The sequence below is a fragment of the Heterodontus francisci genome, chromosome 34 (genome assembly GCF_036365525.1).
Source record: "Heterodontus francisci isolate sHetFra1 chromosome 34, sHetFra1.hap1, whole genome shotgun sequence".
Lineage (NCBI taxonomy): Eukaryota > Metazoa > Chordata > Chondrichthyes > Heterodontiformes > Heterodontidae > Heterodontus > Heterodontus francisci.
The window spans coordinates 47588882-47615722 of record NC_090404.1 but is presented as its reverse complement, the minus strand read 5'-3'; the positions used below and the strand labels follow the sequence as shown (position 1 = coordinate 47615722).

At 47.3% G+C, this 26841-nt stretch overlaps 2 non-coding genes across 2 annotated transcripts; both read right to left on the bottom strand.

Annotated features, from left to right (window-relative positions):
* Window positions 1–14841: 14841 nt before the first annotated feature.
* Window positions 14842–14913, bottom strand: trnad-guc (transfer RNA aspartic acid (anticodon GUC)). Its single transcript has one exon. It is a non-coding gene; the product is annotated as a tRNA-Asp (tRNA).
* Window positions 14914–19838: 4925 nt separating this feature from the next.
* Window positions 19839–19910, bottom strand: trnad-guc (transfer RNA aspartic acid (anticodon GUC)). The gene has a single exon. It is a non-coding gene; the product is annotated as a tRNA-Asp (tRNA).
* Window positions 19911–26841: the final 6931 nt, after the last annotated feature.

Below are 26841 nucleotides of genomic sequence, written 5' to 3'. Positions count from 1 at the left end.
TTGGAGGGGGCACGTTTCCATCACCATTTCGGCTTCTACTTTGGAGCCAGGCAGCCGACGCAGTACCACCGCTAAAGCTCTTGACTCAATCAATTCAATTTTATCCCTCATCCCACATCATTGATGTTACATCGCACAGTGATTTGCCTCCTCTCTGTGATGGCATACATTCAACACTTTCATCCAGTTCAGTCCTGTGACAGCTGCAGAGATCTGGACGGCGGATTCGCACTTTTGCGGGCTTGATATTGCACATCATCGGCCACTACAGGCAAGCAGGAAACGCATATGATTTTTTTTTTGCTTGTTTGCTTGTTTGTTTCTTTCTTTCTTTACTTGTTTGTTTTTCTCTCTTTTCCTGGCTTTGCAACAGAAGCAAGCACGATATGCAAAATACTTGGAGTTCAATGTTTTGGCCCACGCTGCATTATTCTTTTCCCCTTTCCCGACACCACACTTTAGAAAGAAATCCTTCGTGTGGGTATCGAGAAGGATTGGCACCATGGGCTCGCCGTGGATGACTTCAGGAACACGGTGTGCAAAAGTGCAAGATGGGCGTTGTTCTCTCGTGCTCACAGAAGTTTTGATCTTGGTGTTCCAAACAAGGACTGTTTTGAGCGAGAAAGCTTTTTTGTGGCAGGAGGGAAGGGTTAACCAGAGGACAAGAAGATAAGGTGATTCGCATTCGAAGCAGACGTACAAGGCAAGAAGCATTAGTTTAGGCAGCATGTTGTTGTGTGAGCTGACTGAAAGTCGTGTGCTTTCAGATTGAATGTTAACATTCAAGAGAGAATGGCAGGATGCTGCAAGGGAATTAAAAAAAATCAGGGCCGAGGGCTGATCACTCGAATACGTTGAGTAGCTCTTGCAAAGGGATCGCACAGGCTATGTGTATTGGGCATGTAGCATTCCCAACACTTTCTTCAGTGCCTCTGAGCACCTTGTCTCGTTGCGCTTGTTACTGAGCCATTCGAGGTTATTAACCTTTGCCACCTTTCACTTCTTTCCGTCCAGGTGGCCCTTGCTGAAGTTTGATGGCGTACAAGGTGTGTGACCTTCTTCCTCAGATTGTCTATCTGCCTTGAACAGGTGGTGGTGTGTGGCTGCTAGAGGGTTATTTTGCTGTCAGACTATGAATGCAATGGTGTTGCTGCCGCGTGAAAGATGTAGTGAAATGTGTTGCGTCGTGGCTTATAAAGCATGTTGGTTGCAGAAAGCGTCGCGGTTTAATGAAGCAATGAAATGTGCCAAGGAAAATGTGTTTAGTGCATTTTGAATGAGCCGCTTTGTGAATGCAAAGAAGAGAAAGTCGCCAGTCTGATGAGTAAAGAGCGGATGTTGTGCGTTGATTGTGATAGGCGGATGTGTGGAACATGTTTGCTGTTGATAGTTTTGATAAAACGGGTGGCGGGCCGCGTCCGTGTTGTGGATGAGAGTCTCCATGCGGCAGTGCAAAGAGATTTGGAATTCAAAAGGTTTTCTCTTCCCGCTTTCTGGTGGCCTCAGCAACGCTCACGCCTCCCCGTCGGGGAATTGAACCCCGGTCTCCCGCGTGACAGGCGGGGATACTCACCACTATACTAGCGAAAAAGCACACAGAGACGCTTTCTACAGTTTGCCAGAGATTGCCAGCCACCTTTGGGCTTCATAGATGTTGCGTCAGCTTGGAGGGGGCACGTTTCCATCACCATTTCGGCTTCTACTTTGGAGCCAGGCAGCCGACGCAGTACCACCGCTAAAGCTCTTGACTCAATCAATTCAATTTTATCCCTCATCCCACATCATTGATGTTACATCGCACAGTGATTTGCCTCCTCTCTGTGATGGCATACATTCAACACTTTCATCCAGTTCAGTCCTGTGACAGCTGCAGAGATCTGGACGGCGGATTCGCACTTTTGCGGGCTTGATATTGCACATCATCGGCCACTACAGGCAAGCAGGAAACGCATATGATTTTTTTTTTGCTTGTTTGCTTGTTTGTTTCTTTCTTTCTTTACTTGTTTGTTTTTCTCTCTTTTCCTGGCTTTGCAACAGAAGCAAGCACGATATGCAAAATACTTGGAGTTCAATGTTTTGGCCCACGCTGCATTATTCTTTTCCCCTTTCCCGACACCACACTTTAGAAAGAAATCCTTCGTGTGGGTATCGAGAAGGATTGGCACCATGGGCTCGCCGTGGATGACTTCAGGTACACGGTGTGCAAAAGTGCAAGATGGGCGTTGTTCTCTCGTGCTCACAGAAGTTTTGATCTTGGTGTTCCAAACAAGGACTGTTTTGAGCGAGAAAGCTTTTTTGTGGCAGGAGGGAAGGGTTAACCAGAGGACAAGAAGATAAGGTGATTCGCATTCGAAGCAGACGTACAAGGCAAGAAGGATTAGTTTAGGCAGCATGTTGTTGTGTGAGCTGACTGAAAGTCGTGTGCTTTCAGATTGAATGTTAACATTCAAGAGAGAATGGCAGGATGCTGCAAGGGAATTAAAAAAAAATCAGGGCCGAGGGCTGATCACTCGAATACGTTGAGTAGCTCTTGCAAAGGGATCGCACAGGCTATGTGTATTGGGCATGTAGCATTCCCAACACTTTCTTCAGTGCCTCTGAGCACCTTGTCTCGTTGCGCTTGTTACTGAGCCATTCGAGGTTATTAACCTTTGCCACCTTTCACTTCTTTCCGTCCAGGTGGCCCTTGCTGAAGTTTGATGGCGTACAAGGTGTGTGACCTTCCTCCTCAGATTGTCTATCTGCCTTGAACAGGTGGTGGTGTGTGGCTGCCAGAGGGTCATTTTGCTGTCAGACTATGAACGCAATGGTGTTGCTGCCGCGTGAAAGATGTCGTGAAATGTGTTGCGTCGTGGCTTATAAAGCATGTTGGTTGTAGAAAGCGTTGCGGTTTTATGAAGCAATGAAATGTGCCAAGGAAAATGTGTTTAGTGTATTTTGAATGAGCCGCTTTGTTAATGCAAAGAAGAGAAAGTGGCCAGTCTGATGAGTAAAGAGCGGATGTTGTGCGGTGATTGTGATAGGCGGATGTGTGGAACATGTTTGCTGTTGATAGTTTTGATAAAACGGGTGGCGGGCCGGTACGTGTTGTGGATGAGAGTCTCCATGCGGCAGTGCAAAGCGATTTGGAATTCAAAAAGTTTTCTCTCCCCATTCTCTGGTGGCCTCAGCAACGCTCACGCCTCCCTGTCGGGGAATTGAACCCCGGTCTCCCGCGTGACAGGCAGGGATACTCACCACTACACTAGCGAAGGAGCACACAGAAACGCTTTCTACAGTTTGCCAGAGATTGCCAGCCACCTTTGGGCTTCATAGATGTTGTGTCAGCTTGGAGGGGGCACGTTTCCATCACCATTTCGGCTTCTACTTTGGAGCCAGGCAGCCGACGCAGTACCACCGCTAAAGCTCTTGACTCAATCAATTCAATTTTATCCCTTATCCCACATCATTGATGTTACATCGCACAGTGATTTGCCTCCTCTCTGTGATGGCATACATTCAACACTTTCATCCAGTTCAGTCCTGTGACAGCTGCAGAGATCTGGGCGGCGGATTCGCACTTTTGCGGGCTTGATATTGCACATCATCGGCCACTACAGGCAAGCAGGAAACGCATATGATTTTTTTTTGCTTGTTTGCTTGTTTGTTTCTTTCTTTCTTTACTTGTTTGTTTTTCTCTCTTTTCCTGGCTTTGCAACAGAAGCAAGCACGATATGCAAAATACTTGGAGTTCAATGTTTTGGCCCACGCTGCATTATTCTTTCCCCCTTTCCCGACACCACACTTTAGAAAGAAATCCTTCGTGTGGGTATCGAGAAGGATTGGCACCATGGGCTCGCCGTGGATGACTTCAGGTACACGGTGTGCAAAAGTGCAAGATGGGCGTTGTTCTCTCGTGCTCACAGAAGTTTTGATCTTGGTGTTCCAAACAAGGACTGTTTTGAGCGAGAAAGCTTTTTTGTGGCAGGAGGGAAGGGTTAACCAGAGGACAAGAAGATAAGGTGATTCGCATTCGAAGCAGACGTACAAGGCAAGAAGGATTAGTTTAGGCAGCATGTTGTTGTGTGAGCTGACTGAAAGTCGTGTGCTTTCAGATTGAATGTTAACATTCAAGAGAGAATGGCAGGATGCTGCAAGGGAATTAAAAAAAAAATCAGGGCCGAGGGCTGATCACTCGAATACGTTGAGTAGCTCTTGCAAAGGGATCGCACAGGCTATGTGTATTGGGAATGTAGCATTCCCAACACTTTCTTCAGTGCCTCTGAGCACCTTGTCTCGTTGCGCTTGTTACTGAGCCATTCGAGGTTATTAACCTTTGCCACCTTTCACTTCTTTCCATCCAGGTGGCCCTTGCTGAAGTTTGATGGCGTACAAGGTGTGTGACCTTCCTCCTCAGATTGTCTATCTGCCTTGAACAGGTGGTGGTGTGTGGCTGCCAGAGGGTCATTTTGCTGTCAGACTATGAACGCAATGGTGTTGCTGCCGCGTGAAAGATGTCGTGAAATGTGTTGCGTCGTGGCTTATAAAGCATGTTGGTTGTAGAAAGCGTCGCGGTTTAATGAAGCAATGAAATGTGCCAAGGAAAATGTGTTTAGTGTATTTTGAATGAGCCGCTTTGTTAATGCAAAGAAGAGAAAGTGGCCAGTCTGATGAGTAAAGAGCGGATGTTGTGCGGTGATTGTGATAGGCGGATGTGTGGAACATGTTTGCTGTTGATAGTTTTGATAAAACAGGTGGCGGGCCGCGTACGTGTTGTGGATGAGAGTCTCCATGCGGCAGTGCAAAGCGATTTGGAATTCAAAAAGTTTCCCCTGACAGCTCTCGGGTGGCCTCAGCCACGCTCACGCCTCCCCGTCAGAGAATTGAACCCCGGTCTCCCGCGTGACAGGCGGGGATACTCACCACTATACTAGCGAAGAAGCACACAGTGATGCTTTCTACAGTTTGCCAGAGATTGCCAGCCACCTTTGGGCTTCATCGATGTTGTGTCAGCTTGGAGGGGGCACGTTTCCATCACCATTTCGGCTTCTACTTTGGAGCCAGGCAGCCGACGCAGTACCACCGCTAAAGCTCTTGACTCAATCAATTCAATTTTATCCCTCATCCCACATCATTGATGTTACATCGCACAGTGATTTGCCTCCTCTCTGTGATGGCATACATTCAACACTTTCATCCAGTTCAGTCCTGTGACAGCTGCAGAGATCTGGACGGCGGATTCGCACTTTTGCGGGCTTGATATTGCACATCATCGGCCACTACAGGCAAGCAGGAAACGCATATGATTTTTTTTTTGCTTGTTTGCTTGTTTGTTTCTTTCTTTCTTTACTTGTTTGTTTTTCTCTCTTTTCCTGGCTTTGCAACAGAAGCAAGCATGATATGCAAAATACTTGGAGTTCAATGTTTTGGCCCACGCTGCATTATTCTTTTCCCCTTTCCCGACACCACACTTTAGAAAGAAATCCTTCGTGTGGGTATCGAGAAGGATTGGCACCATGGGCTCGCCGTGGATGACTTCAGGTACACGGTGTGCAAAAGTGCAAGATGGGCGTTGTTCTCTCGTGCTCACAGAAGTTTTGATCTTGGTGTTCCAAACAAGGACTGTTTTGAGCGAGAAAGCTTTTTTGTGGCAGGAGGGAAGGGTTAACCAGAGGACAAGAAGATAAGGGGATTCGCATTCGAAGCAGACGTACAAGGAAAGAAGGATTAGTTTAGGCAGCATGTTGTTGTGTGAGCTGACTGAAAGTCGTGTGCTTTCAGATTGAATGTTAACATTCAAGAGAGAATGGCAGGATGCTGCAAGGGAATTTAAAAAAAAATCAGGGCCGAGGGCTGATCACTCGAATACGTTGAGTAGCTCTTGCAAAGGGATCGCACAGGCTATGTGTATTGGGCATGTAGCATTCCCAACACTTTCTTCAGTGCCTCTGAGCACCTTGTCTCGTTGGGCTTGTTACTGAGCCATTCGAGGTTATTAACCTTTGCCACCTTTCACTTCTTTCCGTCCAGGTGGCCCTTGCTGAAGTTTGATGGCGTACAAGGTGTGTGACCTTCTTCCTCAGATTGTCCATCTGCCTTGAACAGGTGGTGGTGTGTGGCTGCTAGAGGGTTATTTTGCTGTCAGACTATGAACGCAATGGTGTTGCTGCCGCGTGAAAGATGTAGTGAAATGTGTTGCGTCGTGGCTTATAAAGCATGTTGGTTGCAGAAAGCGTCGCGGTTTAATGAAGCAATGAAATGTGCCAAGGAAAATGTGTTTAGTGCATTTTGAATGAGCCGCTTTGTGAATGCAAAGAAGAGAAAGTGGCCAGTCTGATGAGTAAAGAGCGGATGTTGTGCGGTGATTGTGATAGGCGGATGTGCGGAACATGTTTGCTGTTGATAGTTTTGATAAAACGGGTGGCGGGCCGCGTACGTGTTGTGGATGAGAGTCTCCATGCGGCAGTGCAAAGCGATTTGGAATTCAAAAAGTTTTCTCTTCCTGCTCTCTGGTGGCCTCAGCAACGCTCACGCCTCCCATTCGGGGAATTGAATCCCGGTCTCCCGCGTGACAAGCGGGGATACTCACCACTATACTAGCGAAGAAGCACACAGAGTCGCTTTCTACAGTTTGCCAGAGATTGCCAGCCACCTTTGGGCTTCATAGATGTTGTGTCAGCTTGGAGGGGGCACGTTTCCATCACCATTTCTGCTTCTACTTTGGAGCCAGGCAGCCGACGCAGTACCACCGCTAAAGCTCTTGACTCAATCAATTCAATTTTATCCCTCATCCCACATCATTGATGTTACATCGCACAGTGATTTGCCTCCTCTCTGTGATGGCATACATTCAACACTTTCATCCAGTTCAGTCCTGTGACAGCTGCAGAGATCTGGACGGCGGATTCGCACTTTTGCGGGCTTGATATTGCACATCATCGGCCACTACAGGCAAGCAGGAAACGCATATGATTTTTTTTTTGCTTGTTTGCTTGTTTGTTTCTTTCTTTCTTTACTTGTTTGTTTTTCTCTCTTTTCCTGGCTTTGCAACAGAAGCAAGCACGATATGCAAAATACTTGGAGTTCAATGTTTTGGCCCACGCTGCATTATTCTTTTCCCCTTTCCCGACACCACACTTTAGAAAGAAATCCTTCGTGTGGGTATCGAGAAGGATTGGCACCATGGGCTCGCCGTGGATGACTTCAGGTACACGGTGTGCAAAAGTGCAAGATGGGCGTTGTTCTCTCGTGCTCACAGAAGTTTTGATCTTGGTGTTCCAAACAAGGACTGTTTTGAGCGAGAAAGCTTTTTTGTGGCAGGAGGGAAGGGTTAACCAGAGGACAAGAAGATAAGGTGATTCGCATTCGAAGCAGACGTACAAGGCAAGAAGCATTAGTTTAGGCAGCATGTTGTTGTGTGAGCTGACTGAAAGTCGTGTGCTTTCAGATTGAATGTTAACATTCAAGAGAGAATGGCCGGATGCTGCAAGGGAATTAAAAAAAATCAGGGCCGAGGGCTGATCACTCGAATACGTTGAGTAGCTCTTGCAAAGGGATCGCACAGGCTATGTGTATTGGGCATGTAGCATTCCCAACGTTTTCTTCAGTGCCTCTGAGCACCTTGTCTCGTTGCGCTTGTTACTGAGCCATTCGAGGTTATTAACCTTTGCCACCTTTCACTTCTTTCCGTCCAGGTGGCCCTTGCTGAAGTTTGATGGCGTACAAGGTGTGTGACCTTCTTCCTCAGATTGTCTATCTGCCTTGAACAGGTGGTGGTGTGTGGCTGCTGGAGGGTTATTTTGCTGTCAGACTATGAACGCAATGGTGTTGCTGCCGCGTGAAAGATGTAGTGAAATGTGTTGCGTCGTGGCTTATAAAGCATGTTGGTTGCAGAAAGCGTCGCGGTTTAATGAAGCAATGAAATGTGCCAAGGAAAATGTGTTTAGTGCATTTTGAATGAGCCGCTTTGTGAATGCAAAGAAGAGAAAGTGGCCAGTCTGATGAGTAAAGAGCGGATGTTGTGCGGTGATTGTGATAGGCGGATGTGTGGAACATGTTTGCTGTTGATAGTTTTGATAAAACGGGTGGCGGGCCGCGTACGTGTTGTGGATGAGAGTCTCCATGCGGCAGTGCAAAGCGATTTGGAATTCAAAACGTTTTCCCTTCCTGCTCTCGGGTGGCCTCAGCAACGCTCACGCATCCCCGTCGGGGAATTGAACCCCGGTCTCCCGCGTGACAGGCAGGGATACTCACCACTATACTAGCGAAGAAGCACACAGACATGCTTTCTACAGTTTGCCAGAGATTGCCAGCCACCTTTGGGCTTCATAGATGTTGTGTCAGCTTGGAGGGGGCACGTTTCCATCACCATTTCGGCTTCTACTTTGGAGCCAGGCAGCCGACGCAGTACCACCGCTAAAGCTCTTGACTCAATCAATTCAATTTTATCCCTCATCCCACATCATTGATGTTACATCGCACAGTGATTTGCCTCCTCTCTGTGATGGCATACATTCAACACTTTCATCCAGTTCAGTCCTGTGACAGCTGCAGAGATCTGGACGGCGGATTCGCACTTTTGCGGGCTTGATATTGCACATCATCGGCCACTACAGGCAAGCAGGAAACGCATATGATTTTTTTTTTGCTTGTTTGCTTGTTTGTTTCTTTCTTTCTTTACTTGTTTGTTTTTCTCTCTTTTCCTGGCTTTGCAACAGAAGCAAGCACGATATGCAAAATACTTGGAGTTCAATGTTTTGGCCCACGCTGCATTATTCTTTTCCCCTTTCCCGACACCACACTTTAGAAAGAAATCCTTCGTGTGGGTATCGAGAAGGATTGGCACCATGGGCTCGCCGTGGATGACTTCAGGTACACGGTGTGCAAAAGTGCAAGATGGGCGTTGTTCTCTCGTGCTCACAGAAGTTTTGATCTTGGTGTTCCAAACAAGGACTGTTTTGAGCGAGAAAGCTTTTTTGTGGCAGGAGGGAAGGGTTAACCAGAGGACAAGAAGATAAGGTGATTCGCATTCGAAGCAGACGTACAAGGAAAGAAGGATTAGTTTAGGCAGCATGTTGTTGTGTGAGCTGACTGAAAGTCGTGTGCTTTCAGATTGAATGTTAACATTCAAGAGAGAATGGCAGGATGCTGCAAGGGAATTTAAAAAAAAAATCAGGGCCGAGGGCTGATCACTCGAATACGTTGAGTAGCTCTTGCAAAGGGATTGCACAGGCTATGTGTATTGGGCATGTAGCATTCCCAACACTTTCTTCAGTGCCTCTGAGCACCTTGTCTCGTTGCGCTTGTTACTGAGCCATTCGAGGTTATTAACCTTTGCCACCTTTCACTTCTTTCCGTCCAGGTGGCCCTTGCTGAAGTTTGATGGCGTACAAGGTGTGTGACCTTCTTCCTCAGATTGTCTATCTGCCTTGAACAGGTGGTGGTGTGTGGCTGCTAGAGGGTTATTTTGCTGTCAGACTATGAACGCAATGGTGTTGCTGCCGCGTGAAAGATGTAGTGAAATGTGTTGCGTCGTGGCTTATAAAGCATGTTGGTTGCAGAAAGCGTCGCGGTTTAATGAAGCAATGAAATGTGCCAAGGAAAATGTGTTTAGTGCATTTTGAATGAGCCGCTTTGTGAATGCAAAGAAGAGAAAGTGGCCAGTCTGATGAGTAAAGAGCGGATGTTGTGCGGTGATTGTGATAGGCGGATGTGTGGAACATGTTTACTGTTGATAGTTTTGATAAAATGGGTGGCGGGCCACGTACGTGTTGTGGATGAGAGTCTCCATGCGGCAGTGCAAAGCGATTTGGAATTCAAAGAGTTTTCTCTTCCCGCTCTCTGGTGGCCTCAGCAACGCTCACGCCTCCCTGTCGGGGAATTGAACCCCGGTCTCCCGCGTGACAGGCAGGGATACTGACCACTATACTAGCGAAGAAGCACACAGAAACGCTTTCTACAGTTTGCCAGAGATTGCCAGCCACCTTTGGGCTTCATAGATGTTGTGTCAGCTTGGAGGGGGCACGTTTCCATCACCATTTCGGCTTCTACTTTGGAGCCAGGCAGCCGACGCAGTACCACCGCTAAAGCTCTTGACTCAATCAATTCAATTTTATCCCTTATCCCACATCATTGATGTTACATCGCACAGTGATTTGCCTCCTCTCTGTGATGGCATACATTCAACACTTTCATCCAGTTCAGTCCTGTGACAGCTGCAGAGATCTGGACGGCGGATTCGCACTTTTGCGGGCTTGATATTGCACATCATCGGCCACTACAGGCAAGCAGGAAACGCATATGATTTTTTTTTTGCTTGTTTGCTTGTTTGTTTCTTTCTTTCTTTACTTGTTTGTTTTTCTCTCTTTTCCTGGCTTTGCAACAGAAGCAAGCACGATATGCAAAATACTTGGAGTTCAATGTTTTGGCCCACGCTGCATTATTCTTTTCCCCTTTCCCGACACCACACTTTAGAAAGAAATCCTTCGTGTGGGTATCGAGAAGGATTGGCACCATGGGCTCGCCGTGGATGACTTCAGGTACACGGTGTGCAAAAGTGCAAGATGGGCGTTGTTCTCTCGTGCTCACAGAAGTTTTGATCTTGGTGTTCCAAACAAGGACTGTTTTGAGCGAGAAAGCTTTTTTGTGGCAGGAGGGAAGGGTTAACCAGAGGACAAGAAGATAAGGTGATTCGCATTCGAAGCAGACGTACAAGGCAAGAAGCATTAGTTTAGGCAGCATGTTGTTGTGTGAGCTGACTGAAAGTCGTGTGCTTTCAGATTGAATGTTAACATTCAAGAGAGAATGGCCGGATGCTGCAAGGGAATTAAAAAAAATCAGGGCCGAGGGCTGATCACTCGAATACGTTGAGTAGCTCTTGCAAAGGGATCGCACAGGCTATGTGTATTGGGCATGTAGCATTCCCAACGTTTTCTTCAGTGCCTCTGAGCACCTTGTCTCGTTGCGCTTGTTACTGAGCCATTCGAGGTTATTAACCTTTGCCACCTTTCACTTCTTTCCGTCCAGGTGGCCCTTGCTGAAGTTTGATGGCGTACAAGGTGTGTGACCTTCTTCCTCAGATTGTCTATCTGCCTTGAACAGGTGGTGGTGTGTGGCTGCTGGAGGGTTATTTTGCTGTCAGACTATGAACGCAATGGTGTTGCTGCCGCGTGAAAGATGTAGTGAAATGTGTTGCGTCGTGGCTTATAAAGCATGTTGGTTGCAGAAAGCGTCGCGGTTTAATGAAGCAATGAAATGTGCCAAGGAAAATGTGTTTAGTGCATTTTGAATGAGCCGCTTTGTGAATGCAAAGAAGAGAAAGTGGCCAGTCTGATGAGTAAAGAGCGGATGTTGTGCGGTGATTGTGATAGGCGGATGTGTGGAACATGTTTGCTGTTGATAGTTTTGATAAAACGGGTGGCGGGCCGCGTACGTGTTGTGGATGAGAGTCTCCATGCGGCAGTGCAAAGCGATTTGGAATTCAAAACGTTTTCCCTTCCTGCTCTCGGGTGGCCTCAGCAACGCTCACGCATCCCCGTCGGGGAATTGAACCCCGGTCTCCCGCGTGACAGGCAGGGATACTCACCACTATACTAGCGAAGAAGCACACAGACATGCTTTCTACAGTTTGCCAGAGATTGCCAGCCACCTTTGGGCTTCATAGATGTTGTGTCAGCTTGGAGGGGGCACGTTTCCATCACCATTTCGGCTTCTACTTTGGAGCCAGGCAGCCGACGCAGTACCACCGCTAAAGCTCTTGACTCAATCAATTCAATTTTATCCCTCATCCCACATCATTGATGTTACATCGCACAGTGATTTGCCTCCTCTCTGTGATGGCATACATTCAACACTTTCATCCAGTTCAGTCCTGTGACAGCTGCAGAGATCTGGACGGCGGATTCGCACTTTTGCGGGCTTGATATTGCACATCATCGGCCACTACAGGCAAGCAGGAAACGCATATGATTTTTTTTTTGCTTGTTTGCTTGTTTGTTTCTTTCTTTCTTTACTTGTTTGTTTTTCTCTCTTTTCCTGGCTTTGCAACAGAAGCAAGCACGATATGCAAAATACTTGGAGTTCAATGTTTTGGCCCACGCTGCATTATTCTTTTCCCCTTTCCCGACACCACACTTTAGAAAGAAATCCTTCGTGTGGGTATCGAGAAGGATTGGCACCATGGGCTCGCCGTGGATGACTTCAGGTACACGGTGTGCAAAAGTGCAAGATGGGCGTTGTTCTCTCGTGCTCACAGAAGTTTTGATCTTGGTGTTCCAAACAAGGACTGTTTTGAGCGAGAAAGCTTTTTTGTGGCAGGAGGGAAGGGTTAACCAGAGGACAAGAAGATAAGGTGATTCGCATTCGAAGCAGACGTACAAGGAAAGAAGGATTAGTTTAGGCAGCATGTTGTTGTGTGAGCTGACTGAAAGTCGTGTGCTTTCAGATTGAATGTTAACATTCAAGAGAGAATGGCAGGATGCTGCAAGGGAATTTAAAAAAAAAATCAGGGCCGAGGGCTGATCACTCGAATACGTTGAGTAGCTCTTGCAAAGGGATTGCACAGGCTATGTGTATTGGGCATGTAGCATTCCCAACACTTTCTTCAGTGCCTCTGAGCACCTTGTCTCGTTGCGCTTGTTACTGAGCCATTCGAGGTTATTAACCTTTGCCACCTTTCACTTCTTTCCGTCCAGGTGGCCCTTGCTGAAGTTTGATGGCGTACAAGGTGTGTGACCTTCTTCCTCAGATTGTCTATCTGCCTTGAACAGGTGGTGGTGTGTGGCTGCTAGAGGGTTATTTTGCTGTCAGACTATGAACGCAATGGTGTTGCTGCCGCGTGAAAGATGTAGTGAAATGTGTTGCGTCGTGGCTTATAAAGCATGTTGGTTGCAGAAAGCGTCGCGGTTTAATGAAGCAATGAAATGTGCCAAGGAAAATGTGTTTAGTGCATTTTGAATGAGCCGCTTTGTGAATGCAAAGAAGAGAAAGTGGCCAGTCTGATGAGTAAAGAGCGGATGTTGTGCGGTGATTGTGATAGGCGGATGTGTGGAACATGTTTACTGTTGATAGTTTTGATAAAATGGGTAGCGGGCCACGTACGTGTTGTGGATGAGAGTCTCCATGCGGCAGTGCAAAGCGATTTGGAATTCAAAGAGTTTTCTCTTCCCGCTCTCTGGTGGCCTCAGCAACGCTCACGCCTCCCTGTCGGGGAATTGAACCCCGGTCTCCCGCGTGACAGGCAGGGATACTGACCACTATACTAGCGAAGAAGCACACAGAAACGCTTTCTACAGTTTGCCAGAGATTGCCAGCCACCTTTGGGCTTCATAGATGTTGTGTCAGCTTGGAGGGGGCACGTTTCCATCACCATTTCGGCTTCTACTTTGGAGCCAGGCAGCCGACGCAGTACCACCGCTAAAGCTCTTGACTCAATCAATTCAATTTTATCCCTTATCCCACATCATTGATGTTACATCGCACAGTGATTTGCCTCCTCTCTGTGATGGCATACATTCAACACTTTCATCCAGTTCAGTCCTGTGACAGCTGCAGAGATCTGGGCGGCGGATTCGCACTTTTGCGGGCTTGATATTGCACATCATCGGCCACTACAGGCAAGCAGGAAACGCATATGATTTTTTTTTTGCTTGTTTGCTTGTTTGTTTCTTTCTTTCTTTACTTGTTTGTTTTTCTCTCTTTTCCTGGCTTTGCAACAGAAGCAAGCACGATATGCAAAATACTTGGAGTTCAATGTTTTGGCCCACGCTGCATTATTCTTTTCCCCTTTCCCGACACCACACTTTAGAAAGAAATCCTTCGTGTGGGTATCGAGAAGGATTGGCACCATGGGCTCGCCGTGGATGACTTCAGGTACACGGTGTGCAAAAGTGCAAGATGGGCGTTGTTCTCTCGTGCTCACAGAAGTTTTGATCTTGGTGTTCCAAACAAGGACTGTTTTGAGCGAGAAAGCTTTTTTGTGGCAGGAGGGAAGGGTTAACCAGAGGACAAGAAGATAAGGTGATTCGCATTCGAAGCAGACGTACAAGGCAAGAAGGATTAGTTTAGGCAGCATGTTGTTGTGTGAGCTGACTGAAAGTCGTGTGCTTTCAGATTGAATGTTAACATTCAAGAGAGAATGGCAGGATGCTGCAAGGGAATTAAAAAAAAAATCAGGGCCGAGGGCTGATCACTCGAATACGTTGAGTAGCTCTTGCAAAGGGATCGCACAGGCTATGTGTATTGGGAATGTAGCATTCCCAACACTTTCTTCAGTGCCTCTGAGCACCTTGTCTCGTTGCGCTTGTTACTGAGCCATTCGAGGTTATTAACCTTTGCCACCTTTCACTTCTTTCCATCCAGGTGGCCCTTGCTGAAGTTTGATGGCATACAAGGTGTGTGACCTTCCTCCTCAGATTGTCTATCTGCCTTGAACAGGTGGTGGTGTGTGGCTGCCAGAGGGTCATTTTGCTGTCAGACTATGAACGCAATGGTGTTGCTGCCGCGTGAAAGATGTCGTGAAATGTGTTGCGTCGTGGCTTATAAAGCATGTTGGTTGTAGAAAGCGTCGCGGTTTAATGAAGCAATGAAATGTGCCAAGGAAAATGTGTTTAGTGTATTTTGAATGAGCCGCTTTGTTAATGCAAAGAAGAGAAAGTGGCCAGTCTGATGAGTAAAGAGCGGATGTTGTGCGGTGATTGTGATAGGCGGATGTGTGGAACATGTTTGCTGTTGATAGTTTTGATAAAACAGGTGGCGGGCCGCGTACGTGTTGTGGATGAGAGTCTCCATGCGGCAGTGCAAAGCGATTTGGAATTCAAAAAGTTTCCCCTGACAGCTCTCGGGTGGCCTCAGCCACGCTCACGCCTCCCCGTCAGGGAATTGAACCCCGGTCTCCCGCGTGACAGGCGGGGATACTCACCACTATACTAACGAGGAAGCACACAGAGTTGATTTCTACAGTTTGCCAGAGATTGCCAGCCACCTTTGGGCTTCATCGATGTTGTGTCAGCTTGGAGGGGGCACGTTTCCATCACCATTTCGGCTTCTACTTTGGAGCCAGGCAGCCGACGCAGTACCACCGCTAAAGCTCTTGACTCAATCAATTCAATTTTATCCCTCATCCCACATCATTGATGTTACATCGCACAGTGATTTGCCTCCTCTCTGTGATGGCATACATTCAACACTTTCATCCAGTTCAGTCCTGTGACAGCTGCAGAGATCTGGACGGCGGATTCGCACTTTTGCGGGCTTGATATTGCACATCATCGGCCACTACAGGCAAGCAGGAAACGCATATGATTTTTTTTTTGCTTGTTTGCTTGTTTGTTTCTTTCTTTCTTTACTTGTTTGTTTTTCTCTCTTTTCCTGGCTTTGCAACAGAAGCAAGCATGATATGCAAAATACTTGGAGTTCAATGTTTTGGCCCACGCTGCATTATTCTTTTCCCCTTTCCCGACACCACACTTTAGAAAGAAATCCTTCGTGTGGGTATCGAGAAGGATTGGCACCATGGGCTCGCCGTGGATGACTTCAGGTACACGGTGTGCAAAAGTGCAAGATGGGCGTTGTTCTCTCGTGCTCACAGAAGTTTTGATCTTGGTGTTCCAAACAAGGACTGTTTTGAGCGAGAAAGCTTTTTTGTGGCAGGAGGGAAGGGTTAACCAGAGGACAAGAAGATAAGGTGATTCGCATTCGAAGCAGACGTACAAGGAAAGAAGGATTAGTTTAGGCAGCATGTTGTTGTGTGAGCTGACTGAAAGTCGTGTGCTTTCAGATTGAATGTTAACATTCAAGAGAGAATGGCAGGATGCTGCAAGGGAATTTAAAAAAAAATCAGGGCCGAGGGCTGATCACTCGAATACGTTGAGTAGCTCTTGCAAAGGGATCGCACAGGCTATGTGTATTGGGCATGTAGCATTCCCAACACTTTCTTCAGTGCCTCTGAGCACCTTGTCTCGTTGGGCTTGTTACTGAGCCATTCGAGGTTATTAACCTTTGCCACCTTTCACTTCTTTCCGTCCAGGTGGCCCTTGCTGAAGTTTGATGGCGTACAAGGTGTGTGACCTTCTTCCTCAGATTGTCCATCTGCCTTGAACAGGTGGTGGTGTGTGGCTGCTAGAGGGTTATTTTGCTGTCAGACTATGAACGCAATGGTGTTGCTGCCGCGTGAAAGATGTAGTGAAATGTGTTGCGTCGTGGCTTATAAAGCATGTTGTTTGCAGAAAGCGTCGCGGTTTAATGAAGCAATGAAATGTGCCAAGGAAAATGTGTTTAGTGCATTTTGAATGAGCCGCTTTGTGAATGCAAAGAAGAGAAAGTGGCCAGTCTGATGAGTAAAGAGCGGATGTTGTGCGGTGATTGTGATAGGCGGATGTGCGGAACATGTTTGCTGTTGATAGTTTTGATAAAACGGGTGGCGGGCCGCGTACGTGTTGTGGATGAGAGTCTCCATGCGGCAGTGCAAAGCGATTTGGAATTCAAAAAGTTTTCGCTTCCCGCTCTCTGGTGGCCTCAGCAACGCTCACGCCTCCCATTCGGGGAATTGAATCCCGGTCTCCCGCGTGACAAGCGGGGATACTCACCACTATACTAGCGAAGAAGCACACAGAGTCGCTTTCTACAGTTTGCCAGAGATTGCCAGCCACCTTTGGGCTTCATAGATGTTGTGTCAGCTTGGAGGGGGCACGTTTCCATCACCATTTCTGCTTCTACTTTGGAGCCAGGCAGCCGACGCAGTACCACCGCTAAAGCTCTTGACTCAATCAATTCAATTTTATCCCTCATCCCACATCATTGATGTTACATCGCACAGTGATTTGCCTCCTCTCTGTGATGGCATACATTCAACACTTTCATCCAGTTCAGTCCTGTGACAGCTGCAGAGATCTGGACGGCGGATTCGCACTTTTGCGGGCTTGATATTGCACATCATCGGCCACTACAGGCAAGCAGGAAACGCATATGATTTTTTTTTTGCTTGTTTGCTTGTTTGTTTCTTTCTTTCTTTACTTGTTTGTTTTTCTCTCTTTTCCTGGCTTTGCAACAGAAGCAAGCACGATATGCAAAATACTTGGAGTTCAATGTTTTGGCCCACGCTGCATTATTCTTTTCCCCTTTCCCGACACCACACTTTAGAAAGAAATCCTTCGTGTGGGTATCGAGAAGGATTGGCACCATGGGCTCGCCGTGGATGACTTCAGGTACACGGTGTGCAAAAGTGCAAGATGGGCGTTGTTCTCTCGTGCTCACAGAAGTTTTGATCTTGGTGTTCCAAACAAGGACTGTTTTGAGCGAGAAAGCTTTTTTGTGGCAGGAGGGAAGGGTTAACCAGAGGACAAGAAGATAAGGTGATTCGCATTCGAAGCAGACGTACAAGGCAAGAAGCATTAGTTTAGGCAGCATGTTGTTGTGTGAGCTGACTGAAAGTCGTGTGCTTTCAGATTGAATGTTAACATTCAAGAGAGAATGGCCGGATGCTGCAAGGGAATTAAAAAAAATCAGGGCCGAGGGCTGATCACTCGAATACGTTGAGTAGCTCTTGCAAAGGGATCGCACAGGCTATGTGTATTGGGCATGTAGCATTCCCAACGTTTTCTTCAGTGCCTCTGAGCACCTTGTCTCGTTGCGCTTGTTACTGAGCCATTCGAGGTTATTAACCTTTGCCACCTTTCACTTCTTTCCGTCCAGGTGGCCCTTGCTGAAGTTTGATGGCGTACAAGGTGTGTGACCTTCTTCCTCAGATTGTCTATCTGCCTTGAACAGGTGGTGGTGTGTGGCTGCTGGAGGGTTATTTTGCTGTCAGACTATGAACGCAATGGTGTTGCTGCCGCGTGAAAGATGTAGTGAAATGTGTTGCGTCGTGGCTTATAAAGCATGTTGGTTGCAGAAAGCGTCGCGGTTTAATGAAGCAATGAAATGTGCCAAGGAAAATGTGTTTAGTGCATTTTGAATGAGCCGCTTTGTGAATGCAAAGAAGAGAAAGTGGCCAGTCTGATGAGTAAAGAGCGGATGTTGTGCGGTGATTGTGATAGGCGGATGTGTGGAACATGTTTGCTGTTGATAGTTTTGATAAAACGGGTGGCGGGCCGCGTACGTGTTGTGGATGAGAGTCTCCATGCGGCAGTGCAAAGCGATTTGGAATTCAAAAAAATTTCACTTCCCGCTCTCGGGTGGCCTCAGCAACGCTCACACCTCCCCGTCGGGGTATTGAACCCCGGTCTCCCGCGTGACAGGCACGGACACTCACCACTATACTAACGAGGAAGCACACGGAGCCGCTCCACGCAGTTTGCCAGAGATTGCCAGCCACCTTTGGGCTTCATAGATGTTGTGTCAGCTTGGAGGGGGCACGTTTCCATCACCATTTCGGCTTCTACTTTGGAGCCAGGCAGCCGACGCAGTACCACCGCTAAAGCTCTTGACTCAATCAATTCAATTTTATCCCTCATCCCACATCATTGATGTTACATCGCACAGTGATTTGCCTCCTCTCTGTGATGGCATACATTCAACACTTTCATCCAGTTCAGTCCTGTGACAGCTGCAGAGATCTGGACGGCGGATTCGCACTTTTGCGGGCTTGATATTGCACATCATCGGCCACTACAGGCAAGCAGGAAACGCATATGATTTTTTTTTTGCTTGTTTGCTTGTTTGTTTCTTTCTTTCTTTACTTGTTTGTTTTTCTCTCTTTTCCTGGCTTTGCAACAGAAGCAAGCACGATATGCAAAATACTTGGAGTTCAATGTTTTGGCCCACGCTGCATTATTCTTTTCCCCTTTCCCGACACCACACTTTAGAAAGAAATCCTTCGTGTGGGTATCGAGAAGGATTGGCACCATGGGCTCGCCGTGGATGACTTCAGGTACACGGTGTGCAAAAGTGCAAGATGGGCGTTGTTCTCTCGTGCTCACAGAAGTTTTGATCTTGGTGTTCCAAACAAGGACTGTTTTGAGCGAGAAAGCTTTTTTGTGGCAGGAGGGAAGGGTTAACCAGAGGACAAGAAGATAAGGTGATTCGCATTCGAAGCAGACGTACAAGGAAAGAAGGATTAGTTTAGGCAGCATGTTGTTGTGTGAGCTGACTGAAAGTCGTGTGCTTTCAGATTGAATGTTAACATTCAAGAGAGAATGGCAGGATGCTGCAAGGGAATTTAAAAAAAAAATCAGGGCCGAGGGCTGATCACTCGAATACGTTGAGTAGCTCTTGCAAAGGGATCGCACAGGCTATGTGTATTGGGCATGTAGCATTCCCAACACTTTCTTCAGTGCCTCTGAGCACCTTGTCTCGTTGCGCTTGTTACTGAGCCATTCGAGGTTATTAACCTTTGCCACCTTTCACTTCTTTCCGTCCAGGTGGCCCTTGCTGAAGTTTGATGGCGTACAAGGTGTGTGACCTTCTTCTTCAGATTGTCTATCTGCCTTGAACAGGTGGTGGTGTGTGGCTGCTAGAGGGTTATTTTGCTGTCAGACTATGAACGCAATGGTGTTGCTGCCGCGTGAAAGATGTAGTGAAATGTGTTGCTTCGTGGCTTATAAAGCATGTTGGTTGTAGAAAGCGTCGCGGTTTAATGAAGCAATGAAATGTGCCAAGGAAAATGTGTTTAGTGCATTTTGAATGAGCCGCTTTGTGAATGCAAAGAGGAGAAAGTGGCCAGTCTGATGAGTAAAGAGCGGATGTTGTGCGGTGATTGTGATAGGCGGATGTGTGGAACATGTTTGCTGTTGATAGTTTTGATAAAACGGGTGGCGGGCCGCGTACGTGTTGTGGATGAGAGTCTCCATGCGGCAGTGCAAAGCGATTTGGAATTCAAAAAGTTTTCCCTTCCCGCTCTCGGATGGCCTCAGCAACGCTCACGCCTCCCCGTCGGGGAATTGAACCCCGGTCGCCCGCGTGACAGGTGGGGATACTCACCACTATACTAACGAGGAAGCACACTGAGACGCTTTCTACAGTTTGCCAGAGATTGCCAGCCACCTTTGGGCTTCATAGATGTTGTGTCAGCTTGGAGTGGGCACGTTTCCATCACCATTTCGGCTTCTACTTTGGAGCCAGGAAGCCGACGCAGTACCACCGCTAAAGCTCTTGACTCAATCAATTCAATTTTATCCCTTATCCCACATCATTGATGTTACATCGCACAGTGATTTGCCTCCTCTCTGTGATGGCATACATTCAACACTTTCATCCAGTTCAGTCCTGTGACAGCTGCAGAGATCTGGACGGCGGATTCGCACTTTTGCGGGCTTGATATTGCACATCATCGGCCACTACAGGCAAGCAGGAAACGCATATGATTTTTTTTTGCTTGTTTGCTTGTTTGTTTGTTTCTTTCTTTACTTGTTTGTTTTTCTCTCTTTTCCTGGCTTTGCAACAGAAGCAAGCACGATATGCAAAATACTTGGAGTTCAATGTTTTGGCCCACGCTGCATTATTCTTTTCCCCTTTCCCGACACCACACTTTAGAAAGAAATCCTTCGTGTGGGTATCGAGAAGGATTGGCACCATGGGCTCGCCGTGGATGACTTCAGGTACACGGTGTGCAAAAGTGCAAGATGGGCGTTGTTCTCTCGTGCTCACAGAAGTTTTGATCTTGGTGTTCCAAACAAGGACTGTTTTGAGCGAGAAAGCTTTTTTGTGGCAGGAGGGAAGGGTTAACCAGAGGACAAGAAGATAAGGTGATTCGCATTCGAAGCAGACGTACAAGGCAAGAAGGATTAGTTTAGGCAGCATGTTGTTGTGTGAGCTGACTGAAAGTCGTGTGCTTTCAAATTGAATGTTAACATTCAAGAGAGAATGGCAGGATGCTGCAAGGGAATTAAAAAAAAATCAGGGCCGAGGGCTGATCACTCGAATACGTTGAGTCGCTCTTGCAAAGGGATCGCACAGGCTATGTGTATTGGGCATGTAGCATTCCCAACACTTTCTTCAGTGCCTCTGAGCACCTTGTCTCGTTGCGCTTGTTACTGAGCCATTCGAGGTTATTAACCTTTGCCACCTTTCACTTCTTTCCGTCCAGGTGGCCCTTGCTGAAGTTTGATGGCGTACAAGGTGTGTGACCTTCCTCCTCAGATTGTCTATCTGCCTTGAACAGGTGGTGGTGTGTGGCTGCTAGAGGGTTATTTTGCTGTCAGACTATGAACGCAATGGTGTTGCTGCCGCGTGAAAGATGTAGTGAAATGTGTTGCGTCGTGGCTTATAAAGCATGTTGGTTGTAGAAAGCGTCGCGGTTTAATGAAGCAATGAAATGTGCCAAGGAAAATGTGTTTAGTGCATTTTGAATGAGCCGCTTTGTGAATGCAAAGAAGAGAAAGTGGCCAGTCTGATGAGTAAAGAGCGGATGTTGTGCGGTGATTGTGAGGAACATGTTTGCTGTTGATAGTTTTGATAAAACGGGTGGCGGGCCGCGTCCGTGTTGTGGATGAGAGTCTCCATGCGGCAGTGCAAAGCGATTTGGAATTCAATAAGTTTACCCTGACAGCTCTCGGGTGGCCTCAGCAACGCTCACGCCTCCACTTCGGGGAATTGAACCACTGTCTCCCGTGTGACAGGCGGGGATACTCACCACTATACTAGCGAAGAAGCACACAGAGACGCTTTCTACAGTTTGCCAGAGATTGCCAGCCACCTTTGGGCTTCATAGATGTTGTGTCAGCTTGGAGGGGGCACGTTTCCATCACCATTTCGGCTTCTACTTTGGAGCCAGGCAGCCGACGCAGTACCACCGCTAAAGCTCTTGACTCAATCAATTCAATTTTATCCCTCATCCCACATCATTGATGTTACATCGCACAGTGATTTGCCTCCTCTCTGTGATGGCATACATTCAACACTTTCATCCAGTTCTGTCCTGTGACAGCTGCAGAGATCTGGACGGCGGATTCGCACTTTTGCGGGCTTGATATTGCACATCATCGGCCACTACAGGCAAGCAGGAATCGCATATGATTTTTTTTTTGCTTGTTTGCTTGTTTGTTTCTTTCTTTCTTTACTTGTTTGTTTTTCTCTCTTTTCCTGGCTTTGCAACAGAAGCAAGCACGATATGCAAAATACTTGGAGTTCAATGTTTTGGCCCACGCTGCATTATTCTTTTCCCCTTTCCCGACACCACACTTTAGAAAGAAATCCTTCGTGTGGGTATCGAGAAGGATTGGCACCATGGGCTCGCCGTGGATGACTTCAGGTACACGGTGTGCAAAAGTGCAAGATGGGCGTTGTTCTCTCGTGCTCACAGAAGTTTTGATCTTGGTGTTCCAAACAAGGACTGTTTTGAGCGAGAAATCTTTTTTGTGGCAGGAGGGAAGGGTTAACCAGAGGACAAGAAGATAAGGTGATTCGCATTCGAAGCAGACGTACAAGGCAAGAAGCATTAGTTTAGGCAGCATGTTGTTGTGTGAGCTGACTGAAAGTCGTGTGCTTTCAGATTGAATGTTAACATTCAAGAGAGAATGGCAGGATGCTGCAAGGGAATTAAAAAAAATCAGGGCCGAGGGCTGATCACTCGAATACGTTGAGTAGCTCTTGCAAAGGGATTGCACAGGCAATGTGTATTGGGCATGTAGCATTCCCAACACTTTCTTCAGTGCCTCTGAGCACCTTGTCTCGTTGCGCTTGTTACTGAGCCATTCGAGGTTATTAACCTTTGCCACCTTTCACTTCTTTCCGTCCAGGTGGCCCTTGCTGAAGTTTGATGGCGTACAAGGTGTGTGACCTTCTTCCTCAGATTGTCTATCTGCCTTGAACAGGTGGTGGTGTGTGGCTGCTAGAGGGTTATTTTGCTGTCCGACTATGAACGCAATGGTGTTGCTGCGGCGTGAAAGATGTAGTGAAATGTGTTGCGTCGTGGCTTATAAAGCATGTTGGTTGCAGAAAGCGTCGCGGTTTAATGAAGCAATGAAATGTGCCAAGGAAAATGTGTTTAGTGCATTTTGAATGAGCCGCTTTGTGAATGCAAAGAAGAGAAAGTGGCCAGTCTGATGAGGAAAGAGCGGATGTTGTGCGGTGATTGTGATAGGCGGATGTGTGGAACATGTTTGCTGTTGATAGTTTTGATAAAACGGGTGGCGGGCCGCGTACGTGTTGTGGATGAGAGTCTCCATGCGGCAGTGCAAAGCGATTTGGAATTCAAAAAGTTTTCTCTTCCAGCTCTCTGGTGGCCTCAGCAACGCTCACGCCTCCCCGTCGGGGAACTGAACCCCGGTCCCCCGTGTGACAGGCGGGGATACTCACCACTATACTAGCGAAGAAGCACACAGAGACGCTTTCTACAGTTTGCCAGAGATTGCCAGCCACCTTTGGGCTTCATAGATGTTGTGTCAGCTTGGAGGGGGCACGTTTCCATCACCATTTCGGCTTCTACTTTGGAGCCAGGCAGCCGACGCAGTACCACCGCTAAAGCTCTTGACTCAATCAATTCAATTTTATCCCTCATCCCACATCATTGATGTTACATCGCACAGTGATTTGCCTCCTCTCTGTGATGGCATACATTCAACACTTTCATCCAGTTCAGTCCTGTGACAGCTGCAGAGAACTGGATGGCGGATTCGCACTTTTGCGGGCTTGATATTGCACATCATCGGCCACTACAGGCAAGCAGGAAACGCATATGATTTTTTTTTTGCTTGTTTGGTTGTTTGTTTCTTTCTTTCTTTACTTGTTTGTTTTTCTCTCTTTTCCTGGCTTTGCAACAGAAGCAAGCACGATATGCAAAATACTTGGAGTTCAATGTTTTGGCCCACGCTGCATTATTCTTTTCCCCTTTCCCGACACCACACTTTAGAAAGAAATCCTTCGTGTGGGTATCGAGAAGGATTGGCACCATGGGCTCGCCGTGGATGACTTCAGGTACACGGTGTGCAAAAGTGCAAGATGGGCGTTGTTCTCTCGTGCTCACAGAAGTTTTGATCTTGGTGTTCCAAACAAGGACTGTTTTGAGCGAGAAAGCTTTTTTGTGGCAGGAGGGAAGGGTTAACCAGAGGACAAGAAGATAAGGTGATTCGCATTCGAAGCAGACGTACAAGGCAAGAAGGATTAGTTTAGGCAGCATGTTGTTGTGTGAGCTGACTGAAAGTCGTGTGCTTTCAAATTGAATGTTAACATTCAAGAGAGAATGGCAGGATGCTGCAAGGGAATTAAAAAAAAATCAGGGCCGAGGGCTGATCACTCGAATACGTTGAGTAGCTCTTGCAAAGGGATCGCACAGGCTATGTGTATTGGGCATGTAGCATTCCCAACACTTTCTTCAGTGCCTCTGAGCACCTTGTCTCGTTGCGCTTGTTACTGAGCCATTCGAGGTTATTAACCTTTGCCACCTTTCACTTCTTTCCGTCCAGGTGGCCCTTGCTGAAGTTTGATGGCGTACAAGGTGTGTGACCTTCCTCCTCAGATTGTCTATCTGCCTTGAACAGGTGGTGGTGTGTGGCTGCTAGAGGGTTATTTTGCTGTCAGACTATGAACGCAATGGTGTTGCTGCCGCGTGAAAGATGTAGTGAAATGTGTTGCGTCGTGGCTTATAAAGCATGTTGGTTGTAGAAAGCGTCGCGGTTTAATGAAGCAATGAAATGTGCCAAGGAAAATGTGTTTAGTGCATTTTGAATGAGCCGCTTTGTGAATGCAAAGAAGAGAAAGTGGCCAGTCTGATGAGTAAAGAGCGGATGTTGTGCGGTGATTGTGAGGAACATGTTTGCTGTTGATAGTTTTGATAAAACGGGTGGCGGGCCGCGTCCGTGTTGTGGATGAGAGTCTCCATGCGGCAGTGCAAAGCGATTTGGAATTCAATAAGTTTACCCTGACAGCTCTCGGGTGGCCTCAGCAACGCTCACGCCTCCACTTCGGGGAATTGAACCACTGTCTCCCGTGTGACAGGCGGGGATACTCACCACTATACTAGCGAAGAAGCACACAGAGACGCTTTCTACAGTTTGCCAGAGATTGCCAGCCACCTTTGGGCTTCATAGATGTTGTGTCAGCTTGGAGGGGGCACGTTTCCATCACCATTTCGGCTTCTACTTTGGAGCCAGGCAGCCGACGCAGTACCACCGCTAAAGCTCTTGACTCAATCAATTCAATTTTATCCCTCATCCCACATCATTGATGTTACATCGCACAGTGATTTGCCTCCTCTCTGTGATGGCATACATTCAACACTTTCATCCAGTTCTGTCCTGTGACAGCTGCAGAGATCTGGACGGCGGATTCGCACTTTTGCGGGCTTGATATTGCACATCATCGGCCACTACAGGCAAGCAGGAATCGCATATGATTTTTTTTTTGCTTGTTTGCTTGTTTGTTTCTTTCTTTCTTTACTTGTTTGTTTTTCTCTCTTTTCCTGGCTTTGCAACAGAAGCAAGCACGATATGCAAAATACTTGGAGTTCAATGTTTTGGCCCACGCTGCATTATTCTTTTCCCCTTTCCCGACACCACACTTTAGAAAGAAATCCTTCGTGTGGGTATCGAGAAGGATTGGCACCATGGGCTCGCCGTGGATGACTTCAGGTACACGGTGTGCAAAAGTGCAAGATGGGCGTTGTTCTCTCGTGCTCACAGAAGTTTTGATCTTGGTGTTCCAAACAAGGACTGTTTTGAGCGAGAAAGCTTTTTTGTGGCAGGAGGGAAGGGTTAACCAGAGGACAAGAAGATAAGGTGATTCGCATTCGAAGCAGACGTACAAGGCAAGAAGCATTAGTTTAGGCAGCATGTTGTTGCGTGAGCTGACTGAAAGTCGTGTGCTTTCAGATTGAATGTTAACATTCAAGAGAGAATGGCAGGATGCTGCAAGGGAATTAAAAAAAATCAGGGCCGAGGGCTGATCACTTGAATACGTTGAGTAGCTCTTGCAAAGGGATTGCACAGGCAATGTGTATTGGGCATGTAGCATTCCCAACACTTTCTTCAGTGCCTCTGAGCACCTTGTCTCGTTGCGCTTGTTACTGAGCCATTCGAGGTTATTAACCTTTGCCACCTTTCACTTCTTTCCGTCCAGGTGGCCCTTGCTGAAGTTTGATGGCGTACAAGGTGTGTGACCTTCTTCCTCAGATTGTCTATCTGCCTTGAACAGGTGGTGGTGTGTGGCTGCTAGAGGGTTATTTTGCTGTCCGACTATGAACGCAATGGTGTTGCTGCCGCGTGAAAGATGTAGTGAAATGTGTTGCGTCGTGGCTTATAAAGCATGTTGGTTGCAGAAAGCGTCGCGGTTTAATGAAGCAATGAAATGTGCCAAGGAAAATGTGTTTAGTGCATTTTGAATGAGCCGCTTTGTGAATGCAAAGAAGAGAAAGTGGCCAGTCTGATGAGGAAAGAGCGGATGTTGTGCGGTGATTGTGATAGGCGGATGTGTGGAACATGTTTGCTGTTGATAGTTTTGATAAAACGGGTGGCGGGCCGCGTACGTGTTGTGGATGAGAGTCTCCATGCGGCAGTGCAAAGCGATTTGGAATTCAAAAAGTTTTCTCTTCCAGCTCTCTGGTGGCCTCAGCAACGCTCACGCCTCCCCGTCGGGGAATTGAACCCCTGACCCCCGTGTGACAGGCGGGGATATTCACCACTATACTAGCGAAGAAGCACACAGAGACGCTTTCTACAGTTTGCCAGAGATTGCCAGCCACCTTTGGGCTTCATAGATGTTGTGTCAGCTTGGAGGGGGCACGTTTCCATCACCATTTCGGCTTCTACTTTGGAGCCAGGCAGCCGACGCAGTACCACCGCTAAAGCTCTTGACTCAATCAATTCAATGTTATCCCTCATCCCACATCATTGATGTTACATCGCACAGTGATTTGCCTCCTCTCTGTGATGGCATACATTCAACACTTTCATCCAGTTCAGTCCTGTGACAGCTGCAGAGAACTGGATGGCGGAT